Below are 15,317 nucleotides of genomic sequence, written 5' to 3'. Positions count from 1 at the left end.
CCATATTCTGCCACTATACAATATAAGCAAAGTATCTCCCTCTAGGCAGCAACAAACTAAACACAGTGAATACAAGGACAGTGTTTCAACACCTGGTAGGGACTCCGGGAAAATGGCTTCATCTTTACAGCTATCCTAGCACAGCTGGATGCAATACCCTCATCTTCACATACCTTATCATATTTTGTAAAGTTTTAGTGAGTGAAGGTATGTACAAAAAATAAACTTGGTATTTGCATACAGTCATTGTCAACTCTACTGGCTTCCCTACATAGAAGGCTTTCTTTAAGGGACATTTAGCACTCAGACATCACAACACACCATTTGAGAACTCTTCACTGTTTCCTTCAAAAGGTAGAAGTCAGTGAAACAATTTACCAAGAGCAAGAAGCCAGATAAAGTAAAGTTATTATTTCCGCTAGTCAGAACGTCTTTCCTTCATACTCAATCCCAGTTTGTGCCCTCCCATATGGTAATACATATCTAATATCACTGAATAATGAATACTAATGAAGTGCCAATATTTAATTGTTTAGAGGCTGTAAAAAGCAGAATTATTAAAACTCTTCTCAATTACAGGTTTTAGTGAAAAATAGATTGGATTTCTTAATTGGAATTTCTACTTAAAAGTAGTCCTTTATTAATAATGAGCTACTCCTCCTAACGCTATATATATTGCTAGCAATATGTACTCAGCTGAGATGGTTTTATCATAACAAAACTAATATTAAAGCTACTTATTCAAAAAGTGAAAAGGTATATTTCTAAATAGTATCACTAGCAAGTATTACAAGTTTTCTTGGACTTTTGAATACTTTTTACAGAAACAACTCTCAGAACTGTTAAACTCTAGCTTCAACATATGAACTGTTCATTAAGGGGATATGACCTTCATGCATGCCTCCAGTATCTTCTGCCCAAAGTTTCCTAATTAAAAAAACCTTTTCTATTACACACACACACATTTTCAGTCATTCATTGCTTCTTCCCTTTGTTTTGTAGGCTCGTCCAAAAGGAGAAGGCCTGACACCATACCAAGGGAAGAAGCGCTGCTTTGGTGAATATAAGTGCCCCAAATGCAAGAGAAAATGGATGAGTGGAAACTCCTGGGCTAACATGGGACAAGAATGTATCAAGTGCCACATTAATGTTTATCCTCACAAACAGGTAGGAGAAGTGCAGACCTGATGGCAACAGGCTTGGAACTAGGAACGCTCTTGACTTTGTAAAGCATAATCAAGACTTAAACAGAACTTGACATGGGCTACAACACACCACAGTGAATGGTTTCCCAGATGAGCTGTCTCAGTCCTGGAAGTCTGGACAGGTGTCATCAGAGTTGCAAAATTTGAATGTTCTGTCTTTCGTTATAAATACCTCAAACCCAAAATCTTCACCTGCCTTTCTTACAGAAACAGGCTATGAGGGTTTTTAATCTGAGATAGAGTAAAAAAAGTTCAGCAATAGCAAGAGGCCTTCTAGTTCTTATGATTCTCTTCATATTTACACCAATTTATTGTTTCATTCCACTGGTGTCAGCAGAGTTATTTCCCATGTGTGCTGCTTTTTTCACCTCTTGGATTTGCTCAAGAGGCTATTGCTACTTAAAAAGAGTAGTGATAAAGTAGAACAACACTAAGATGACTCCTGCCTACAAAATTCCTTGGTTAATGACACTAACTTGAGACAATCTCAAAGCTTCCAAGGTCTCTTGTTCCTTACCTCTGTTCAGACAGCTTGTCTAAAAGATCCAAAATCCAGGCTGAGTCACTTACCACATGCATGGAAGTACAGTCCTGAGGGTGAGAGAAATTACAAGACCATTGAAAGCACAAGACCATTTATAGCACAAATTTATAAATATTTATCTTGTTCTTCAAAATTCTTTCCACAATTTATGTTGATGTTCAAAGGGTCAAGAAATCATTCAAGAGGTATCTCATCCACACTGTACAGGAGACATAATAGACTTAGATATGTACATTTTTGTAGTAAAGTTTTGCAAGTAGTCCACTGTGCAGAGTTGCCCCTCATGGCAGGGCTAGAGGAGTGCAATCTGCACAGCAGTACTAAAGTCACAGACACACTGTGGGAGGGTTGCAATCTACAGTGCTTCCTTAAGCTGTGCTTGCCACCAAGCCACGAACACAGTACTTTCTGGGGAACAGTCACAGCATATGCAGTGCAGCTTTCCACAGTCAACCCCTATCACTGCTTCCATGCTATTCCCTAAGGTCCCATAACTCATGGATGTGGAAGAGCACGTCTATCCATGTGTTCATGTCTCAGCAGCAGGTATTGCAATTACTTGACATTTTCAAGGCAGGAGTGTGTTTCAGCTCGGCTTCCCGATGTAAATAACTTGCAACCAGTCACTAGTGCTCTTCCCCAAAATGCGAACTTCAAACCTTGAGCTGAAAGATTCTACATCCTGTTGTCACTGCCTCACCTCCATCTGCTTCTCAGTGTTGTTACCATTGTCATGCTTTCTAGTCCTTTTCATTCTTTCAGAGGTGTCTTGTGCTGCTTCTGATTAAGTACAACAGCAACAGGCACACAGTGAAGGGACCAGCATCAGTTCATGCACAGAGCCAGCAGCAGAAGAGAGTAACAGCCTTGCAGGAGGTCTGTGGTGCTTCTTGACACAGCTTCCTGTCTGCTATCCCATAGTGGTTTTTGTCCAAGCATCCAGTGCCACACCAGACTCCGTAAATATTTATCAACCTTTATCAGTGGGGAGCTATTTTGCACTACTTTGGAAAATATGTTACACCCAGTCACCAGTACTCTTATACTAAGAACTGTATTTTGTAGAAGCACAATGAAAGATTTTATTAAAAGTCCCATATTTCTACTTTGAGAGTTATAGCACAAAAAAGTCTTGTGCACATAAGATGGTTTTAGTATTTTTTTAAACAGCACTGCTATACCACTTAATTTTTTAGATATACTTCCTATTTATTCTTTAGATTATTTTGTTGATACCTACCATAGGAGAGGCCTCATACATGTTTGATTTCCTATGCACTTCTAGAAGTTTTTAAGCCCCCACTTCTCTCTCTGTGGATGCCCTCAGTTAATTATGTGCTCCTTCTGCATTTATTATATGGTATCTCAGAGTATTTGCATTCTCATCTGAATCTTCCATTGGACAGGTTTTCGAACCTAAATAATGTCTTGCCCCCCCCTACACACCATGATTCTCTTGTGTCATTTTAACTCCATTAAAAGAAAAAAGTAAGTGTTGCAGTGAAGAAATAGATGCTTCAAAACAGCAAAGTCACCACAATATGTGACATGATCATAGTACCAATAATCAGTAAATGGATTTTTTTCTCCAGTTTAACAAAAACCAGATGAACTGGAGAAGTCTGACCTCCTTTCAAGATCAGACAGTATTTACTCCTAGTGAAATGAATGATTTCTACTTTCAAGCAATCTTGTCAGTATTTCTCTTCAGCAATGTGCTGGAATTCATCATCTCCTATTCTTACTCCTTGCCCTACCATTTGGTAAACATATAATTGTAATCTAACAATTAGGTAAACCTAATTGTAACCTAAGGAAAAAAGATATCCTGGAACATTATTTTAAAAAATAATGGTCATTTTATCAGCAGATGAAAATCACTGCTGGTCCCTCAGCATGAAGTAACCTTTTATCAAGTTACAAGAGCTTCCAAAACTATAAAAACTGTAAACATTTCAGCCCATATCTAAAACAGTCAGGGACCACATTTCCCTGGTTGAGGGCATATTACAGAAAGTTTCCATTCACCATAGTATATACATAATGAAAACTCACACCAGGTCCAGTGAACGCCCCCTGTTCCACACCTGGTCCTAAGCAGTGGAGGACATTTACAGAAAGGTGTGTGTGTATACAGACAGGACACAGCAATCACCTCCAAGGATACTTTCCCATCCTCTTGTATGGCCCAGTGAATATCTCTGCATTCTCCCGGTTTGTCACTGTCTCGGTTTTGAAAGACAGGTGTCTGCTAAGGAAGGCAGAAGCCCCCCCTTGAAGTGGCAGATATAACCCCTTTTCCCTCTAAGTTATTATATTTTGAATCAAGGGCCTTTAGGCGAAGATGTGGGAAATAGGAATAACAGTTCTTTACTATATATATATATATGTATATAACCGGTCAAACAAAACAACAACAACTCTGGCAGTAACAGCAATCACAAACCCAGTGCCAGCCTTCTCGGCTGTCGGGCCCTTTCCCCTCGGGTGCAGTTCCGCTCGCAGCCGGCAGGGGCGCTGGCGGCTCCCGGTGAGCAGGGCAGGTGCGATGGTTCCCCCGCGGCTGCAGGGGGCGCTCCGGAGCGAGCTCGGGGAGCACGCGGCACCGGCGGCCTGGGATCCCGGGAAGGGATGGGACAAAGGCTTCGCAAACCGCTGGGCAGCCGATGCCGGACTCTCAGGAACAGCAGGCTGGAACGGCAGGCTAGAACGGCAGGCTGGAGCGGCAGGGACGAACGCAAATCCCGGGTGGCAGGCGAGATGTATCCAGATGGGAGAACCCCCCGGAGGCCCAGGCAGGCAGGGCGAGCAGGGCTACAGCGTAGCGAAAGCTCGAAGCAGCAGCGGAGCAGGGCAGCCACAGCTCGGTCTCCAGCAGGGCAGGGAAAGCGGCTTTTGGGGTCCCGGCGTTGTTTCCAGCAGGAAGAAAGAACGGCCAAAAAGAAAGAAGCAGCAGCTCCTTTCTCTGCAGCTCCTCTCTCTGGATGCTCAGAGCGAACTGACCCCACACCCAGGTGTAGACAAAGGAGTAGCCAGGCCCACCCCACCCCCCTTTTTGTTTTTCTTAAGTACAGCTATTTGTCCCCTAGCAACATGCATATGGGAGAAAATTCCTTTAACAGAAAAAAAACCTAAGACTAAACTGAAACCCCAACAGTCACCAAAGAGATCAAACCTTGCAGAGTCTATTAGCGAGCTGAAATCCAACCACATGGGCCACCAAGCCTTGCTGTGTCATCCTCACTGTTAGAGAGTAGGATGCTTGTTCCCAATTTAGGACAAAAACAAATTTGAAAACCTCATTTCAGGATTGCTTGATATTCATTGCAGTGAATTCAGAGTTTCTTCTCAATTGCCAGGCTTGCCCTTTTCTCCCATCCTCGTCTCCATAGCTGTATTTCATCTTCCCCAGCTGCTTTCCCAAATTCATGGACTTTCCAGTACAGTAGGGTTTGTCCATGTCTCACAAGGGATGGTTTGGTGCTGAAGTACTCCCACGTAACCGGCTCAGGCAATAATATCAGAGTACTGAAGATAATAATCTCCACTCTGGATAGCTCTGGGGTAGCCATTCAAGCACATATGTTGGCTCTGTGAATGGCTTGTGCAGCTATGCTCAAATCTTGATTTCCTATGCATACCTTTCTTTAGTGAGTCCCTGGAGAGGAGAGTATCCACACTTTCCTGCCACCTGCTCATTGTTCCTGGAGGATCGTTTCACTCCAGGAAACTATCCTCGGCCAATTCCCCACAAGGCATGTCTCAATTCAGCCCTGTGCTCTCAGTCCACATGGTCTATCTGTGAGAATGAGCTTTTAATCTCTCTGGGGCAGGAAAAGTCTTCTCAGCACTTTTACAGCTGTGTATATACTTCAGAGTGCTCTATAAATACAGCTCTAAATCTCTGTATTTAAAAGAGAAGGTGGAGCATGTATTACAAGAAGTAACACAAGGGACTGTGACAGGAGGGCTGCTGCCATTCATTCCCCAATTCATCCACCGAGTAGGGAATCAGGTAGCTGTCACACCTGAGATGCGAAACTGCTCCTCAAGCAAGCTTTGCTTAATTGCTCCACTGTGTTCCTCCTTTTGCATTTTCACCACTCTCTCAAGTGACAAACCTCCCCATGGGAGTGCTTACAGGAATGCACAGAACATGTGGCAAAAGCCATAGGCCCCATTGAGCCCAAGCCTTACTGAAGGCTAAAGAACTACCCTGACAGAGCTGCTCTATGGCAATTTCAAAAGTAGTTTCCCGGGTAGTTACTTTAGCTACTCTAAACATAAACAGAAATCTCAGACAAGACTTAAATCTCTCTTATTCTTCCAAGGAATTTGGATTTTGTGGTTGGTTGTGCTCCTTCTTACCCTGCTCCAGCAGCGGAGCCAGTCCTTACAGTCATTCACCAGCATTCTTGGCAGTGTGACAGCCCAGATGCCAAGCTCTGAATTCTCGTTTTCTTCCCCTGCCTACTATAGCAGCAACATCTGCGCCCGTGGTTACTTCCTGGCTGGCCTCTTATCAAGGCTTCTTCTCCGACTTTGTGGCTAACGCCAGTGCTGTTTGTGATGACAGCTGTTGCACTGGTGCAGAACCAGCCATCTGGTGACTGACTTGTCCTCTTGGACACTATTTTCTTCCAGCTGCCAGGAATTTACTGTTGGACTGGAAGTAATTTGGTATGTAAATACATACTTCATGATACTCAAGTTATTACTTTCATGGGCAGTTCAGTGGTCTCATCATAATTCCCATATCTGAGTGCAACCACAGCCACCTCTCCTCCCTCAGTATGGGGAGGGGTGGGTATGATCACTCAAGCCCAATAAACTTTTCAACAGTTTCAAGCCTACAAATATTATCTTTTGACTCTTTAGATTTAATAAACCCTCGCCAGCATGCCCATACTTGTGTACTTCAGCTCTGGGAGTACAGTTCACCCCAGACTGCTGCTTTTCTGAACTCTAAAAAGAGATTTTCACCATTTACCTCATGCTGTTATCATTCATTCCTAGCTGGCCTGTCCCAGAGGCATGCTGCTGACAGAGGCTGCTTGCTCTCTCTAAGCATCCTGCCTCTGATCTGCAGCCTTCTTATCACTGCCTCTTGGATTCACGGCGACAGCCCAGGGCCTTGTTAATGTCCCTCTTCCCCCAGGCAGATAGAAAAGCAGAGGGTCTGCTGCTCAAGAATGTACATTACATTTAATCTTTTCTTCCCCAGTGCCTATTTTTTTTATTGGACTAAAAATTTACAAATTCACGATAGCATGTGTTTCTTGAGGGAAGCACGGCTCCTTAAGACTGTTAACCTAACAATTATCCTGCCAGCAGTAGCTACAGAATCTATTCACATTTCTAATCGGACATTTAAACATCTCATTTTCTGAATTAAGACTTGATGTAAATGAGTCCAGAAAATTATTTTTAACTGTTTTCTCTCATTTGAATTCTGATGTGATCCTCTATCCATCAGTGGTGCAATTAAATTGTTCCATTCTACAGCAGAAAAGACATCCGTCTTCTAAATACAAACAGAAGAAGGCACGTTATTCCATTCTACATCTTAGTGGAAGCAATTTCCCTCAAGATGTCCTAGTGATGCTTTCTTTAACACCTTACACTTCATAAGGGTGAGCTTTTTTGTTTGAAGGGTTTGGGGTTTCAGCTGACTGTTGGGGAATGCAGAGGTCACTTAGTACATGTAGACTGGGACAGCAATAATTCACAATCAAAAGTTAATTTGCAGGTCAGGGATTGATATATAAATTTAAATTTATTTCAGCTTTATTGCCCTGAGGCAATAGCTTTATTCACCACCACCAAATGCTTTCCTAGTGGAGCTGCACAAGATTACTTCCACCCTGCACTACCAGGAGAAAATTAAAGAAAGATGCACGAAAGTGAAGTCCAGAAGAATACAATTGTGGATGCTTGCTTTAAAAAAGAAAAGAAAAGAAAAGAAAAAAGACAACAAAATTGAACTATTACAGTTAAACTCTCAATTTAATGGAAAAAAAGGATACCTTTCCCCTGAGGAACATAGCAGGATTTGCTGTTGTTCTACAAGTCCCATTTCAACTCTTTCTAAGGAAAGGAACTAACTTTTCAGCCAAAGAGCCTGCCCCCTTCTCCACACCCTCTCCATATGCATGGCTGAGTCCTCAGCAGCAGTACAGAGCTCTTGCAGCCTCCTCAGTTACTGGTGTCTCCTACAGAATTCAGGCAGTCCCCAGAGCTAACACAGCGTGCAACAGCCCAACCATCCACATCCCTCTTGTACTAGTGTCCTCTCCTTCCCCTCTTCATCCACCACAGCAGAGCTGAGGAGAATTGCCCAGCCTGTGCCAAGGAGTCCAGCCTTGATGGACACACAGCTCTTTGACTAACGTCCCACATTTTAGCATGGTATAAGAAAGGTTCCAAGAGTGTGAGGTTATTACTTTTAGGTTCTCCTCAATTAGTAACAGACAGACAGTAGCAGGACAAGAACACTTGCTACTCAGGGTGATGGAAGGGTTCTTTTTTGCCTTTACAAGAAATCCATGAAGAGAAAATGGCAAATGGAGATAAGCTGGGATTTCATTTTATGCAAAAGGTGGGTTAAAGTGGTTTTGAGACACAAACCACGCAAGCACACTACCAATTTCAAAGCCTCAGCCCTCCAACACCTCACCAGAAATGCAGTCTGGGCTCTGCACGGCTTCGTTCTTTACAGCTGGCCCCTGGCAACCTGCTTTCCTGCATTTGTAACCCCTCTCTCCCCAGCCTGTGTGGTAACACACTGGTAACAATAACATTTCTGAAACCAAAGGGCTTTGCAGGCCAAAAAGCTGAGCTCAATCAACGCTGGGGGAAAGCAAACCACAGAGAGCTATTGTTTCTGAAAACCATCCAAAAACTCTTGGCACTTCAAGGCATTCCCAATGTCCTTTGCACTATTTCCAGGAAAAATGATTCCCAAGGCCTTGCATATTAAAAAAAAAAAAAAAAAAAATCTGGCTTATATCAATAAACATGATAACGGCTGTATTTTTCTCTTTAATCAGAGCACAGCTAGCATGTAGAAGCAATCAGAGCTGAGTCAAATAGCCTGTTTTAAGTGTAGCATTTCAAAACTCTCATTTGCTGTTGAAGAGTGTAAATTAACCCCTGTGACTCCAGAACCTGGGCTTCATCTTTGTGTATCTATGTAATGTAAATTCTTGAAGAATATTTGTGGGCAGATATTGGTGGAATAAGTGGTAGATGAGGCAGAAAGGCAGTTTTTCTGACCAAACACACTTACTCAACTTGCCTGTCTTGTGGCAGAAGCAGTATCTGCACCAGTGCTTGGACTGCAAGCCTAGAAACAGAACTGCTGGTTCTGATCTCAAATCTCAACACAGTGACATCGAACAAGTCATTTAAAGCTCAGTGGAGTTGCAGGGCATTTGGAGATGAAGAGTCCATCTATCCTCCTCAACTGACACAGGAAATCCAATTTGCAGTTGAAATGTAAATGGTGTTAGACTCAAAGACATCTGTGGTGCAGGACAATATCATTGTTCAAAACATTGAATCAGAAACAAACCATTGACAATCACCAGTGAATCACTCCTATATATTGTTTTGACTAGCTGTGCAGCATAGTATTGCACTTATAATTCAGTACAATCAAGCAAGAACTTACAGACATCCCTTGTTCAGGATGATAGACTATATTTTTTGTCATTTTAGTTATTCAGAGAACTGAGAAACCCTTCTACTCCCTGGTTTATGAGCAGTTCTGGCAGGATTACATAGCCAAAAAAAAAAAAAAAGCTTTAAATATCTCTGTTCCTATCCACAGAGTCTCAGGTAGGTGGCTTGATGAAGAACATATAAAGGAAATCTTAAATGATCAGGTGTACTTTAAGATCTTACAGATAAAGAAAAGTCTTTAAGATTAAGAAAGGTGTTAAGAGATAAATGGCCAAGATGGTGTAATTTATATTTACCCACCCACTGCTCCAAGAATCACATTTTGAAGATATAAGCAAGAGTTTAATATCCCTGTAAAAACAGTGAGAAGCTTATGGCTAGTTTTCAGATTTCACACCACATGCTGTGTCTCCCACAGTCCCATGGAAGAACTGCTGCCTTCATGGCTCTGTGCAATGAAATGGTCTTTCGGATACATTTCATGAAAACAGATAAATTATGGGTTAGGGAACTTGGGGTTTCTTCCAAGCAAATGGTGCACTTTATTAAGTTCTACCTCATATCTCTATCACTTCCCTACCTATAAGAATTTCCAAACATTTCACTTTGTCACAATATTTAACATGGGTATTTTATTTTCAAAATGATTGTGAAGCCTTTTACATGCCTTGGAAAATGAAAGCACAAATACCTACTAACAACAAATCACCTTCATTTCCCCCAACCCTGTGATTTCACAAATATTATTAAAAATACATAATTTATTACTCAGATTCAGGGCAAAGGATTGTGTCATGAGGTTCGATTTTGTTTTGGTTTTGTAGTAGTTTGGAATTTTTTTTATTTTACTAATAGCTTTGCAGCTGCTCTGCTTCAAAACTTTCAGCCTCAAAAGCATGGGACTGCATACTGGGAAAACACCATTTAGCTATGTAGTATCTGGGCATAGTTAAGACAGTTTTCTTCATGTAGCAGCTAGTCCTAACATTGATAATCCCTGCTCTGCATTGCTGGGTAATGGGATTCCCGTGCTTGAGGTGTTAATGCCTTTGGGACATCTAAGTTACTGGAGCTAAGCAATTGAATTCTTGTTACTGCTTTTATAAATGAAGTCCTCAATTCAGTATTTTTGTAATTTGTCTACAACAAGGTTAACACCATCTTTATAAACAATGACATTAAATTGTGAGGCTGCTCTGAACCAATGTAGAGCTGAAGGGCTGAAAAAACCACATCTTCAGGAAAGAAACATAGTACCTTTTTAATTACCAGGAGAAAGCTCAGTTGGGTTATAAAAGTGGACTTCATATGCTTAATAAAGAGTAACAAGGACAAAACCTTGGATCTAATCTGATTTCCTTCCCTCCACTGCAGAGACCCCTGGAAAAGCCAGACGGCCTGGATGTTTCAGACCAGAGCAAAGAACATCCTCAGCATCTGTGTGAGAAGTGCAAAGTTTTGGGCTACTACTGCCGCCGCGTGCAATAAACCTTCAAAGTGGCCTCTTCCCATCCCCATCATCCTTAAGGGTTCTCTGGCAGCATGAGATCAACAGCAACACAACAGATCAAGATAAAAGCTAAAATAATTGCCAATATTGCCTATCTAATAATATGCCTTACCATTAATAGAATGTAACATTTCTCCTGTGCATGTGCATGCATGCAATAGGTATTTACAGGACTATGATTTGTATACATATATATGTGAATTTATATATGTACACACACAAGTTGTTACTGATGGTGTTCACTGTCAACCTGTAACTACAGTTACAGTTTCTGCTGATTGTTTACACAGACCCTATATCACAGCCAGGTGAAATGAAGTACTATTCAAAAGGCAAGGAATAACATTCACAAGAAATATTTGTTATATGTATGGCTTTTGCAGAGGTTCAGTAACTGTGGGGCCACCAATTGCAAGCACTCACCCACAACACAAACACTGTTGTTATTATATGACAAGACGAAGATGAAACAAGCCACAGCATAAAAGGAGAATTACTGCTTTCCCAGTTTCAGAAAGTCTTAAGAGTTTTGTGCTGCTGATTTCTTGGACTTTTTCTATTTGTTACCATCTATTGGGCAGGGCTTAGGCAAAATAATTTTTGCAGGACATGGCAAAAAAAGTGAATAATTGTTTGAGGGTGTGGGTTGGCTAGAAAGGGAATGCCATAATGGGACCCAGATCATCAGAAAGGATTCCAAGAGGATTTTTGGAGGAGACAAAATTGGCTTGTTTATACAACTAACAGATCCTTCTCTTGTCATATAATCCCACTGACATGGCCCCTGTATGTGCATGGCGTGTTCATTAGGCCACAAGCACACTAAATTTCCTACGAATAAGGGGATAAGAATACTTAAAACTGACCCCAAAACCCTTAACTGAAAGATTAGCCAAACTTACTATTTATAGTAGTTTTAAAGCCACTTTCTGGAAATATTTTTATGTCCTGTTTTCTACTATAGAAATTTGTTATAATATGAAACTTGTTAGCCATAGGAGTGTTTTGAGGCAGGGAGAACACTCTATACTACCCTCTTTATGTCTTCCTGAAGCACCTACATACCTGGGGAGAAATGTAGGAGTTATATTTCATTGTCCCATTTCAGGTAGAACTTTGCACAGGGTCACCCTGCTGCAAAGAACATCTCATCAGGGATTGGCAAATATGAGCTGAAAGTACCTCGAGACAGTATCCTGTTTGTATGTCTACATAAGAGTACATTGGCAAAAGGACGCCACAAGCAATTAATTTGTAGCATTCACTAAAAAAATCAGAGGGATAATGTTAGAGGTTGGGGGGTTTTTTACATCAACAATTTATATTTTTATGAAGTTTCCTTTAGGGAGATTGATTTGTGTGAATGATACTTAGAGAAAATACTTTAAATCCTAAATAACTTGATGGGAACTAAATTTTTTCTGAGGACTAGTTCCATAATGCAAAGACAGCGGGGGTTTATGCCAAGTGATAGCAGTGTTACCAGTATGTCAAGACAAGCTCTTATAAAGCAAGTAGAAAACTTACCATGAGCATTCATCTAGGGAATGTGAAGTTCCTGACAAATTTGCTTCAGGGTAAAACTCTTGCCATTTCCCTGCTTTGCTATAAGCAGGGCAAAATTGCATCTGCTTGTTGGGTGGGAGTGGCATGTATGTATCTTGCAAACCCCATTATTTATGGGCAGCCCAAGTGACCCAGCCTGCTGGTCAGAGCCATGGATAAGCATCCTGACTCCTGGCTTCTGACCACAGCTCTTCCACAGCTCCCTGATTTTGGGCAAGTCACGCGATCCTTCTGGAGCTCAGTTTCCCCAACTGCAAAATGGGGGTAATAATACTTTAGTATACCTACCTCACAGGAGAGTTGTGAGGTTTACTTAATATCTCTTAAGTGTTTTGGCATCACTGGACAAAAAGTGCTATGTTACGCTAAAATAGAATTAACTAAATTAATCACTTGGAAACTACTTTTGCCCAGTTGGCAACTCCAACTAAAATAGCTGAAAATAATACTATTGAAAGTAACACTAATAAACAGTTGCCTCAGTGAAGATACGCAGTTTTAGCATTTTCAAATGCAAACACATTCTTTTGCACAGATTCACAAATTACCTTAGAGACAAATTCTCTCAGCAAAGATACTAATCTGTCTATACAAATAAGAAAATACACAAGGAAATCTAGGGGTGGATTTTCTAAGCTTGACCTCAAGGATTAATCTCAATAGTTTGTTTCAAGCATGAGTAATTTTGAAAGAGCAGCATTCTAAACCAGATCTGTTTTTTCCTCTTGAGCACTTAATAGTACATGAACAAAAAAATCACCTAGATGATTCACATATAGCTAAAGAACATGCAGAGAAACCCCCTTAGGTGAAGATAAGGGAAAACATTATTTTTTTCCGTGAAAGTAAGATGTTGCTATCAAACATTTTGTTCTGTATTGAAATAATCTCCATGTTATGATAACCACTAAATCAGTAAAATAGCACAATTCTTGATATAGTTGTATCACTATACCCACACACCACCAGGTTCTAACAAAAAGCTCACTAAAAGATACCATTATAAGCATTGGTATTTTCATGACAGTGCCCTATGAAGAACTGTTTATCCAGATTCAACACTGCAAGGCAATGCCTTTAGCTTATGGATTTTTAGATTGTACTAAAAATACACGTGATCTCCTTTAACACAATTAATGTCTATAGGTGTAGCATAATAATTCTTAAGAGCATACTTACGAGAGTTCAGTATTTATATTATTGATGTGTTCCTAGGCAGAAGACTTATAAAGTATTTAAGTAACACTCAGCATATTTGTAAAACGGAGGAGAGCAGATTTCCCCCTGCACTCGCGCTGGGGAAAGGCAGGAGGCCCCACTGCCGCAGGTTGTGCTGCCTGAGCCAGAGGCTGCGGGTCCAGGCCAGTGTGGGATGCGGGGACATCGGGGCCTGGGCACCTCCTCCCTGCACAGGGCTGGCACCTGACCTGCCTCCCTGCAGCGTGGGGAAGGCAGGAGCACCCAGCTCTGGCAAGGGCAGGATTCCTCTGTCCCTGCATGACTTTGCTCGTAGGGTTGGAGTGTTGAGCCTGAGGCATTTGCTCCACACTCGAGTCTGTGCAGTTGGAGTTGCTGGAAAAACACATCCACATAAGTAATGTGTAACAGCTTATGACCGTTGGCTTTTAGTTAGTGGCACAGAAGGGACATTTATGAATTTTTATTTCAAAGGAAAAAAAGAAAGATTGATCACAAAATGTAGATTTCTTCTATTCCCTCCTTCCGCTCACAAGGGTAATTCACCTATAGATGTAACCAACTCTTTCCAAATCAGAAAAAAAACATAAATGTGCAGATTTTTGACTGGAAAAATGAGGAATCAATTTATCTTTTAAATTTTTGTGACTGCTTTCTGATGTTCTCCAACTAGCTCTGCATTTAGAGCATCAGCTAGCAATCCTTGAAGGCATTAGTAGACAGTATTGGCAGAAGTGAAGCAAGCATCAATAAAAAGAGTTGTAAATCAATACAGGCCTCCCTAAACTGAGTGTTCTTTAGGGGTGTACCTGACCACAGTTTGGCTCTGTGCATTTATTTGGCAAACTGGATTTTTAACCTCAGATGCTTGCTGTTGACAGCCTAACAATAGATCCAGTACACTTTAATTTTCACCCTTTCGGAGATTTTTTTAAACTTCCATTTATTTCTTTAAAAACAACAACAAAAAACAACTGAACAAAAAAATGCCCCACGATTTGTTTCATGAGTTGGTCATAACATTTCATATTGAATTTGGCATTGGCACTGCTCTGGAAAAATGTTTGAGTAATTTGAAATGTGTGTTGTAGGTTTTTAGCTGCTTTTAACTTAACGAGGCTACAAATGAAGTTATTACAAATACTTTGTTTAAAGGTGATGACGAAAAATCCTAGTAGTTTAAAGGATCGCCCCATTTTAGCCAGTTTCTACTGCTGCTACCACACATGTAAAACGATGCCACACAAGCAAAGTTTGAGGCCTTTTTGTCTCAAAGTTGCTATTTAATTTCAGATAAATACACAAGAGTATATATTATTTCTGAAAATAGGTGTATTTTGAAGTTCCCCATTATATGGGACTTAGTTTTTAAACTACAAATGTGAAGTTACATATGTCTGAGAGAAGCCTTATACCTAGAAGTATTATCTACATTTTACCTTTTTGTACAACATGAAATTTAGATTATACACAGATTTTATACCTGTGACACTCTGGCAAGTTTTAAAAAGAGAAACCTACTTAATAGATTAAAAGTTTAGAGCTTTTGGAAATGTCAGACTTCATAGATTAGTGCTCTTTGACATGCAGTCACATAGATTTTTTTCCTATT

General features: G+C 40.8%; 1 long non-coding RNA gene across 1 annotated transcript; it reads left to right on the top strand.

Moving 5' to 3' along the window:
- The first annotated feature begins 1,078 nt into the window (after window positions 1-1,078).
- LOC116447191 lies at window positions 1,079-7,761 on the top strand. The gene is made up of 2 exons (XR_004241510.1): window positions 1,079-1,167; window positions 7,535-7,761. It is a non-coding gene; the product is annotated as an uncharacterized LOC116447191 (long non-coding RNA).
- The last annotated feature ends 7,556 nt before the right edge of the window (window positions 7,762-15,317 follow it).

Source organism: Corvus moneduloides, chromosome 8 (assembly GCF_009650955.1).
Source record: "Corvus moneduloides isolate bCorMon1 chromosome 8, bCorMon1.pri, whole genome shotgun sequence".
Taxonomy (NCBI): Eukaryota; Metazoa; Chordata; class Aves; order Passeriformes; family Corvidae; genus Corvus; species Corvus moneduloides.
The sequence above is the reverse complement of the archived record's forward strand: the minus strand, read 5'-3'. Positions and strand labels throughout refer to the sequence as shown.